At 44.5% G+C, this 11,145-nt stretch overlaps 1 pseudogene across 1 annotated transcript; it reads left to right on the plus strand.

Annotated features, from left to right (window-relative positions):
• Positions 1-3,149: 3,149 nt before the first annotated feature.
• On the plus strand, positions 3,150-5,495 carry LOC149828231 (L-type lectin-domain containing receptor kinase S.4 pseudogene; annotated as a pseudogene). Its single transcript, XR_016434258.1, has one exon. The product of XR_016434258.1 is annotated as an L-type lectin-domain containing receptor kinase S.4 pseudogene (transcript).
• Positions 5,496-11,145: the final 5,650 nt, after the last annotated feature.

Here is an 11,145-nt window from a genome sequence, read left to right on the forward strand (position 1 = left end):
CTACAATTACTAACTATGCAATCAACAAATACCTGAACAAATGGCCAAAATCTCCCAATTGTTTTCGTACTATTACTCGCACGGTAGAGTTGACTGTACAAGTGTGCGAGCATAGCGACACCCCAGACATAGTTGTCGACTTCGTCTAAGTCTACCAGGTACTGCAACCACATAGAACTTATTCTTGAACCAGAACAATTAGAAAATAATGTAAGAGCAAAAAAATAAAGAAGGAAGCCGCGCAACTCTTGGTCAGCTGTTTCAGATGCACAAGTAGCGGAGCGACCTTCCCATTTATTACGGATAAATGACACTTTTATTGATGTAGACTTCATTCCACCAGAAATACATTGACTCCATTCGTCCATCGACATTCCCAAAAGGGCCGTGCATTCTTCCCTTGCGTTATAGTTTGAATGTCGTAATAGGACAGCACTGTCATCGCACTTAAGGCCAGTGATCCTCGCCACATCTTCTAGAGTCATGACCATCTCAAAAGAATCAAACTGGAATGTGTTAGTCTTATCATTCCACTTATTTACCAGGTGGGTCATGGTATTCTAGCAAGTTTCAAAATATTGCTGGTCCAAAAGGGCACTGAAGTGCATATTTCGTAATCGGTCCTTCTGATATGCACTCAGCTGACCATACCATGACAGAACTACAGGCCATTGACACCGACCTCCGAGCTTTTCACCTGGTGCTCTACTTCTCCTGTGACCTCCCTGTAACAAAAAATAACATATTATTCATACCAATTGTCAATTAGTTCCATTTGTACTTATAAATACTATTCTACTAACCGCTATAAATAATATTGGTTGCACACAGACTATCGCAGTAATCGCTATAGATATTAATACCTAACACAGTAATCGTTGTACCAAAATCGCTAAACATATTATTAAATCTTCAAAGACAGGCCAAATTTATTTACCTTGGTCACTCTGTTCTCCTGTTCTCCCTCCAACCTAGGCCTTTTTGGTGGGTCCACTGCCTCCAACTGCCTTTCTCTTTTCTACACTATCGGCTCCACCATCGCCTTCCTTTCCTCGTCCTTCTTCTCCTTCCTTTTCTCGAGCTCCTTCTCCTTCCTTTCTCTCTTCTTTCTTTCCTCGTCCTCCTTCTCCTTCTTTATTCTCTCCTTCCTTTTCTCGTGCTCCCTCTTTTTCCTTTCTCTCTCCTTCCTTTCCTCGTCCTCCATCTCCTTCCTTTCTCTCTACTTTCGCTCCTCCTCCCTCTTCTTCTTTTCTCTCTGCTTTCTCTCCTCCTCCTTCTCCTTCGTTTCTCTCGCCTTTCTAGCCTCCTCCTTCTCCTTCATTTCTCTCGCCTTCTGCGCCTTCTCCTTCCTTTCTCTCTCCTTTTTTGCCTCCTCCTTCCTTTTTCTCTCCTTTTTTTCGTCCTCCTCCTTCCGTCACACTTCCTCCTTCTGCTTCTTCATTTCTCTTTCATTTTCTTTCTCCTCCTCCTTCTCCTTCTGACGCCTTTCTTCCTCCTGCCGCCTTTCTTCCACCTGCTTCTTTCTTTCACTTTCCTTTTCTTTCTCCTCCTCCTTCTCTTTCTGCCGCCTTTCTTCCTCCTCATCCTTCTCCTTCCGTCGTCTTTCTTCCGACTGTCGCCTTTCTTCCGCCTGCCGCCTTTCTTCCTTTCCCTTTCCTTCTGTTCCTCCTCCTCCTTCTCCTTCCGCCGCCTTTCTTCCTCTTCCAAATAGTGTTTCCTTCTTTCCAGCACTTCCTCATCCTGCTTCTTCCTTTCTCTTTCCTTTTGTTCATCCTCCTCCTCCTTCTGTTGTGTTTCCTTCTTCTCCTCATCCTTCTTCTCCTTCCGTTGCAATTCCTCCTTATTCATTTGCCTTTGCTTCTCTTCCGCCTCCGTTAGTAGCTTTGCCTTGTTTCGCCTTGCTTTATTCTCCAAGATCCCCTTATCCAATTCAGCCCTTGACTCCATCATTACCTTGTTAAAATACCTTTGCCAATCCTCCTCATTCTTTTTTTGCCTTTCCCTCTGCTTTGCCATCTTCCTCTGCCTTCTCTTTTTATTCTCCTCCGTATTTCTTTGCTTTGCCTTCTCTTCGTCATCCTTCTTCTGCATCTTTCGTTCTTCAGCATTCTTCCTTTTGTCCGCAACCTCGATATCTGAGGAATAATCCTCCGCATAATACAATTCCAAGGCTTTCTCCCTGTCTTTGTCGTTCTCAATCTTAAGTATATTTTGGTACCTCTCAAGAACCTTGGATAGATGAGACTGGCGGATCACTTCTCTAATACACAAACCATAGAACGATAAGGCATCTCTTCTCTGATGAGGCGAGACATTGCTAACCTGCACCACAAATTAAACGATCATCATGATTACAAATCATCGCAACATTTGGGTTCATAAGTACATATCTTTGTAAGATTTCTCAAACTTACAAGTCGTTGTATAAGAAGAAACCTACAGATTGAATAACAAAACCTTACACGAAACTCACCGAAATGATAGGATTTTGGATATTTTAATTATAGAGTAAGCAACAGTAACAACTAATACGCAACACAAGGTGGCAACGATGCTGCAATTGCGCGTAAAATGGAAACGGATGCTCTGGAACAAATGAAAGGATGCTCTGTTGTACACAGATGAAAGCAAAGAATGCTCCGTTAGAGTTTTCTGCTTTGGGCGAGAATGGATTGTTTTGAACTATTTAAATTCTATAACATACAACTTGCTGCATACGCAAACTTTGCGGAACATTTTGACGCGATAACGATAAAGGGCATTTTTGTCCTTTTCAAGAACCGTCGATTCAGTTTTATAGATAGAGGGCATTTATGTCCGTTCAAGGAAGAGGAAGACAATTGCGGTAAAGGGTACTTAAGTCTTTGCGACAGCACCACATTACGATACAATATGATGCGAACACACATGGGGATACATGTCGATCATGAGATGGAGTATCGGCCGGTTGGGGGAACATATAACCTGCTTCCACCTCTTCTCCTCCACTTTCTCTCTCTAAACCGCTACCAAAACTTCTAATACTCCTCTCTCTCAGGTGTTTTTCTTCCGTTTCCGTTTTTCCCTCTCAAACTCTACCAATATCCCAAATCTTCTCTCTCAATTTCCTTTTGTGGGTGTATTCAATTTCAATCCTCTCTCTGAAAAACTCCCCCTAATCATCTCTCTCTCTCTCTCAACCATGGCCAACCTCTTCTGGTTCTCCCTCCTCCTCTGCCTCCTCCCTCCACACCTCTCCCACTCGCAGCAGCTCGACCGCTTCATCTACAACGGCTTCAGCAACGCCAACATAACCCTCGTCCGGACGGCCGAGATCGAGGCCAACGGCGTGCTGCGCCTCACCAACGAGAGCTCCCGCCTCATCGGCCGGGCCTTCTACCCGCACCCACTCCGCTTCCGTAACTCCTCTTTCTCCACCTCCTTCGCTTTCGCCATCGTCCCGGAGTACCCCAAGCTCGGTGAACACGGCCTCGCCTTCGCCCTCGCGCCGAGCCCCCTCCTCCCCGGCGCCCAGCCGAGCCAGTACCTCGGCCTCATGAACGCCTCCAGCAACGGCAAAGCCGCCAACCACATCCTTGCCGTCGAGTTCGACACCGTCCAGGACTTCGAGTTCAATGACACCAACGACAACCACGTCGGCATCGACATCAACTCCCTCCAATCCACCGCCGCCGCGGCCGCCGGATACTTCCAGTCCGGCGACTCCCCATCTTCGCCGACGACCCTCAACCTCAAGGGTGGCGAGACCATCGTCGCCTGGATCGACTACGACGGCCGGTCCGGCGTCCTCAACGTCACCCTCGCCCCGATCTTCGCCGCCCGGTCGAAGCCGCCACGCCCGCTCCTCTCCCTCTCCGTCGACGTCCCTACCGTCGTCGGAGACACCGCCTACGTCGGCTTCTCCGCCTCCACCGGCCTCCTCGCCAGCTCCCACTACCTCTTCGGCTGAAGCTTCGCCATGAACGCCCAAGCGGAAGCGCTCGACCTCTCCGCCCTCCCGTCCCTCCCGAAGCCGAAATCCACCGCATCTAGGATCCGGAACCTCGCCATGGGCACCTCCGTCGCCACCGGCTTCCTCTTGCTTGCGGCGACAGTCGCCGGAATCCTGATTTTCCGGCGGCTGAGGGCGGAAGACGCGGTGGAGGATTGGGAAATCGAGTACGGGCCGCACCGGTTCTCGTACAGGGAGCTCTCCCACGCGACGAAGGGGTTCGGGGAGAAGGAGCTCTTGGGGTTCGGTGGGTTCGGGAGGGTTTACCGCGGGGTGCTGCCAGGGACGAAGGCGGAGGTGGCGGTGAAGCGCATCTCCCACGGGTCGAAGCAGGGGTTGCGGGAGTTCGTGGCGGAGATCTCGACCATCGGCCGGCTGCGCCACCGGAACCTTGTGCAGCTCCAGGGGTGGTGCCGGCGGCGCGGCGACCTCCTCCTCGTCTACGACTACATGCCCAACGGCAGCCTCGACAAGCTCCTCTTCGACCAGACGGCGGCGCCGCCCCGGCTCGGCTGGGCACAGCGCCACCGGATCCTCCGCGGCGTCGCCTCCGCCCTCCTCTACCTCCACGAGGAGTGGGAGCAGGTGGTGCTCCACCGAGACGTCAAGGCTGGCAACGTGCTACTCGACGCCGAGATGAACGGCCGTCTCGGCGACTTCGGCTTGGCGAAGCTCTACGAGCACGGCTCCAACCCGAGCACCACCCACGTCGTCGGCACACTCGGCTACCTCGCGCCAGAGCTCACCCGCACCGGCAAGACCACCACCCGCTCCGACGTCTACGCCTTCGGCGCCGTGCTCCTCGAGGTGGCCTGCGGCCGGCGGCCCATCGAGCCGAAAGCCAGCCCAGAGGAGCTGGTCCTTGTGGAGTGGGTCTGGGCCTGCCTCTGCGCGGGGCGAATCCTCGATGCTGTGGACCCGTGGCTCCGGGGCGACTTCGACCACACCGAGGCTGAGCTCGTGCTCAAGCTCGGACTCACGTGCTTGCACCCAGACCCGCCCGCCCGCCCCGGGATGAGGCAGGTCATGCAGTACCTCGATGGGGATGCACCGTTGCCTGAGCTCATCAGAGATGGACCCCCGATTGATTATGGGGCTCGGGCCGACTGCTTCGACAACTACGTCCATTCGGACCCGTCTTCGTCCGGGAAGGTGCCGTTCTCGTCCATGCCCAGTGGTCGTTGACCCAACGGGACGTCTTCGCCGGTTGCGCCTCTGGATCCAAGGGAGGGTGAGGATGTCGTCCAATGAGGGTGACCTTTTTTTTTGTTTGGATCTGGGCCAGGCATTGTGTTGGACCTTAAGGCGCGTCAATCGGGTCCGGCCACCAGATAAATGAGAGGTTACTCTAGCATTCGTTTTAGACTTGTTGGATCCACCCATCTGCATGTAAGATCCAAAAATTGATCCGTTATTTTTGGGTGTAAGAACTAATGCATCACCATTGTGTTGTAGCATGATGATCAACCATGTTGGTTCAGTTCACATTTATGTGAGAGATTTATCACACTTCAACATTTGTATAAGTGGTATGTAAGATCCAAACAGTGATCCATCATTTTGGGGTGTAAGCATTAATCTAATTGCCCTGTGTGCTAGCATGTTGTTCAACCATTTATTTTTTTTTAAAGGCAAGCAGGGGTTAGTCAGACCCCTACCCGTCATAAACTATACCATTGGGTTTTGAAACTGCAACATCCCAACACAATGTGACCTGCACTGGCTGCTCCTACGAGACAAACAGAGCCCTACAAGGAACACTCGCCTACGCAAGAAAAACCCCAGGTGGGGCCCCACGACCACCCTACGGACACACCTTTGCACCAGTGGGGTTTGATCCAACACCTTCATCTCAGCACCTTCACAACCACTAAGCTGCCACCATGTTGTTGTATAGTTGTCACTTGTTGGTATAGGAACCTGAAAGAAAACTTTTTTATTATATTCCATGTTGGGGGTGGTCAAGATGAAAGTACAATTGTAGCTTCAATTTTTTATGTAGATAAATCCATTTAATGACTTAGTTTTGTGGACTAACATGAGGAATGATCATGGCTGCAAACTTTGTCAAACTGTATCAATTTCTTTATTTGTGACTGTTCATTAATTGTCTTCCAAGCATGCAAAAGATTGAGAAATTCTTTCCTGATTTTTTTCTTATAAATGTTGGTGTTATCAAATCTTTTAATTGCAAACCAATATATATGGTTCTACGTTTTTAGGGTTTTGGGTTTCATTTGGTTCTGCAGCTTCTGCTTAATGTGCTCTCTGTCTTCAAATAAGAGGCTGGTCATTTCTTGGAAAGAGGATTGTAAAACTTGTTTTTGGATTGAGCAAAACTGATGTATTTGGGCATTTATAAATGAGCTTTATATATATATATATATATATATATATATATATATATATATATATATATATATATATATATATATATATATATATATATATATATCTTTCAATAATGAGTCAATTCATCAATGATCATAGACTCAGTCATGCACTGCTTTAGCACTGTTCTGCTTTAAGAATTTAGGGTTCTATCAAACTTTTTGTTCGTTGACTTCAAAGATAAGGTGGGGCTAGTCTAATTCAGGGATCGATGTACATCTAATTCTCTTGAATTGTCCAAATAAGGCAAAATTGTGGCTTTAAATGGTGACAAAGCTTTGTAATGCAAACAATGGAGTGGCTTTAAATGCCTTAAGAATTACGGTTTTACCTGTTCTAGCTTTCACTGATTATCATCATCTGCTTGGACGAGGTGGGTCATCTTGTTCTTGATTTACAGAGTTCATGTGGAAGATGAGGATGACTACAAGAAAAGGGCTGGTTGGTTTTAGGGTTTATAAGGTTCACGGTTTCAACAAAATGATCAATTTGAGCCAATCTAGTTGCAGTTGGGACCGCTGCAATGAGGTTTAGGTGGATTGTTGTGACTTGACAATCTTCTGTTCAACTACCAACGGGGGCTCCTTTTGTTTGGCAGGAGCAGTTAGTGCACGTCACCTTGTGTTGGGACGTTGCAAGATCGAATCACAAAGATATATGGTTATATAACTGGTAGGGGTCTGCCTAACCCCAGCTTTCTCTGTCGAAGAAAAAAACTTTTGTTCAACTATGCTTTCATGCTATGTCAAGTATATCCTGCGATAATTTTGATGACCAATATATTGAGAAACATGGCATTTTCAAAATATTGCCTCCTTTGAAAATATCGTGTTTTATATCAACACCAAATGTTGTAATATTTGTATATGTTATGAGTAAATTATAGGTTGAACAGAGATTTTTTATTTTTTTTTTGAAAATTTAATCATATAAATGTGATTTACAAGCTTGATTAGGAATCAAACTTTTGAATAATCTGATTCCAATACATGAATAGGTTTTTATCAGTTTTTTTTTTATAACCCAAATAAACCACACCGGCACGAAGACCTTGGTCGCGCTGGTTCAGCCTAAACTCCAAGACTAGGACCCTTGCCCCTGGGGCTTATGCTACGCATCGGCTTGCACAGAGGGGCGATGCCCATGGGAATCGAACATTGACTGCCCGTCTAACAGCCAAGGCTCAACCCCACTAAGTCAATCCCCCTTGAGGTGGTTTTTCTCATAGTTATGGCGAAGCTTGCATTGAAAGTAGAAAACTCACCGCTTCCTCAAAAGGAGAGAGTTTTGGAAAACCTGCCTTTGAAATATGGGAAACTCAAATTTTAGTGGGAAGCCCACTTCCTTCTCACCTTTTTAAATTGATTTTCTTTGTCTTCACTTTTTTCTCCAACTTATTGTCACTTTCCTCTTAACTTCTTACATTTTTTATACTAATAATAATTCTGTTATAACAAGCTTATATGTTTGTTTTATATGGTTTTATACTTTTGTTCATGCCATTTATTATTTGCTTATGCACATGCTTCATATTGCTTTCCATCGGTTCCCTCTTGCATAATCGCTTTACAACTGTATCTCACTTTCTGCTTCATACTACTTTTTTAACACTCTTTTATCGGCTTCATGATTCATAGCTTCTCATATCTATTTTGTTTCTTGGTAATTACGGTCTTGATGATGTTTGAAAAATCAATGGCTAAATTTTTATAAATATTGAAGGCTCAAAAATTGTATTTTTTCATCAAAATAACATGATTTAAGTGTCAATTCTTAATACATGGATCATTCCAAATACAGCTGCAAGGTTATATTTGCATAATCACTAGAATATGTTAACTCGAAATATGTGTACTAGAGTGAACTAGGAATATCTGACATATTTTTTTTGTAAACCCAAATCTGCATATGTAGTCAATTATATTTATAATTGATTGTAGTATATATATATATATATATATATATATATATATATATATATATATATATATATATATAAAAGACTTTGGTGAGGCAGAATCAATAATGAGTTGAAACTCATGGTTGTTTGTTGTTTTTACTCAATCTGGCGGCCCTGCAGATGTATTCAGCATATCCAATTTGTTAGAGATCAACCCTTGGATTGGATTGTGTTTTTTTGACAAAAGAAAAACCCTTTTTTAAGTCATAAAAATTTAGTGTATTTTTGTCACCAAAAAAACTACATACACCAGATTTCAATGAGTCAAAAGTCGATCCCAAGAAATAGACAATGTAGATAATATCTGCAGGGTTAGATTAATTTTAAAACAAAACACTAGCAATAAGATATTACTTGTTTCAACTCATAGATGACATATTCCCATCTAAGCTATATATAATAATGGGTCCATGCTAAATGGGTTTTTCTGCTCTTTCGGTATTTTTTTTTGTATTTCTAACCCCATAAATGTGTTGGGCATGATAGATTTATGAAGAATCCACACCTAGATCATGTCTTTTGGATGAAAAAAAATGATATTTGGAGCCTCAAAAATTTACAAAGATTTTAGATTTTTAACATCATAAAAACCCGCCCATGTGTCGGAATTGAACACTTCAAGAGCTGATCCCTATAAAATAAAGTACATAGATCACATATGTACTCTCAGAATTTAAAAAAACCCTGAAAAACTCATTTAGCATGTACCTATATATATATATATATATATATATATGGAGAGAGAGAGAGCAATAGGTCTGGGCAAAATGAAACGTGATAAATAAGTTTTTCAAGATTTTTTTTGTTTTATTTTTAAATTTTAAGCGTACAGATGTGATCTATGTACTTGATTTTATAGGGATTAGCTCTTTAAGTGTTCTAATCGAACACATGGGTGAGTTTTTATAACGTTCAAAAAATCAACTGTCCAAAATCTTTATCAATTTTTTAGGCTTCAAATGTCATTTTTTTCATTGAAAGCACATGATCCAGGCGTGGATTCCTCCTAAATTGATCATGCCCAACACATTTAGCATGGACCCATTTATATATATATAGAAATGGTTGTGTTTAAACTTGATACATGCTAAATGGGAGTTTTTGCCCTTCCAGTGTTTTTTTTCTCGCAGTCCTGACCCCATACATGTGTTGGGTATGGCATCCACACCTGTATCATGTGTTTTCAATGAAAAAAATGATATTTAGAGCCTAAAAAAATTTACAAAGATTTTGGCCTGATGATTTTTTGAACCTTATAAAAAACCACCCATGTTTAGGAATTGAACACTTCAAGAGCTTATTCCCATAAAATCAAGTACAAAATACCCTGAAAAAATAATTTATCACCTGCGCTTTTCTCTCTCTCTCTCTCTCTCTCTCTCTCTCTCTCTCTCTATATATATATATATATATATATATATATATATATATATATATATATATATATATATATATATATATCAGAACTAGTATAGTGACGTCTATGCTGCCTTCAGAGCTGTACTCGTGGGAGTATTGGTTCATAACACATTTTGTTTTGAAAGGCAAGCTGGGGTTAGGCAGACCCCTACCTGTTAAACAACTATACCATTAGGGATGGCAGTGGACCGGGGGAAAGCGGGACCCCGCCTCGCCCCGTTTGGACCGGGGATGAAGGGTATGAAATGGGGATGGAGTCGGGGACCAAGGTTAAAATCCATCCCCGTTCGGGGGTGGAGGCGGGAATGGACGTGCACTTTTCCCCGCCCCGCCCTGCCCCTCCTCATCCCCGTTTGAACCGGGGATGGAGGACATGAAACGGGGATGAAGGCGGGGGTTGAGGATAAAATCTTGAGGCAGGGCGGGGGTGGAAACCTTGTCCCCCGCCCCACTGCCATCCCTATATACCATTGGGTTTTGAACCTGCAACCTCCCAACACAAGGTAACGTGCACCAGCTGCTCCTACCAGACAAGCTGAGCCCCATTTGCCAATTCAACACATTTATGTAAGAGACTTACTAAACTTCAACCTTTGTATAATTGTTATTGGATCCAGCACCATGTAAAATCATCCATCATTTGGGGGATATAATCATTAATCTAGTGGCATGTGTGCTAGCATGTTGTTAATTAACTATATTGATTTAGTTCAGCACATTACCTATGAAAGAGATTTGGGTGATGGCCTTTTGGTGTGGAAGTTGCCACTTGTTGGTATTGGAACTTGGAATAAAACTCTTTGAAGATGATTGAAAAAATCTTTGATGAATAGTAGGGGTGGCAATCGTGTCGGGTTGGCGGGTCGACCCGACGGGTTGGCGGGTCAGCATACCTCAACCCGAACCCAACCCGTTTATTAAACGGGTTGGCTGTGGCAAACACGAACCCAGCCCGTTTAATAAACGGGTAACCCGACACGACCTGCCAACCCATTTAATAAATGGGTTGGGTCGAGTAAACGGGTTCGCAGGTTCACGGGTCAGGTTGGTGGGTGGGGTTGACGGGTCGGGTTAGCGGGTTGGCGGGTCGAGTTGATGGGTCGGGTTGGCGGGTTGGCATACGGGTTGGTGGGTTGGTGGGTTGGCGGGTTGGTGGGTTGACCTACCCGCCTAACCCGTTTATTAAACGGGTCAGCCAAGTTGGCGGGTTGGCATATACCCCTAACACGAACCCGACCCGTTTAATAAACGGGTTAGGCGGGTCGACCCGTTTATTAAACGGGTTCATTTTTTCCAAACCCGAACCGGCCTAAGAGGCGGGTTGGCCGGTAGTGTCAGGTTTTGTCACCCATAATGAATACAATAAAGCACTTCTTGTAATTTG

Source organism: Nuphar pumila, chromosome 9 (genome assembly GCF_984573655.1).
Source record: "Nuphar pumila chromosome 9, dmNupPumi1.hap1.1, whole genome shotgun sequence".
NCBI classification, from domain to species: domain Eukaryota; kingdom Viridiplantae; phylum Streptophyta; class Magnoliopsida; order Nymphaeales; family Nymphaeaceae; genus Nuphar; species Nuphar pumila.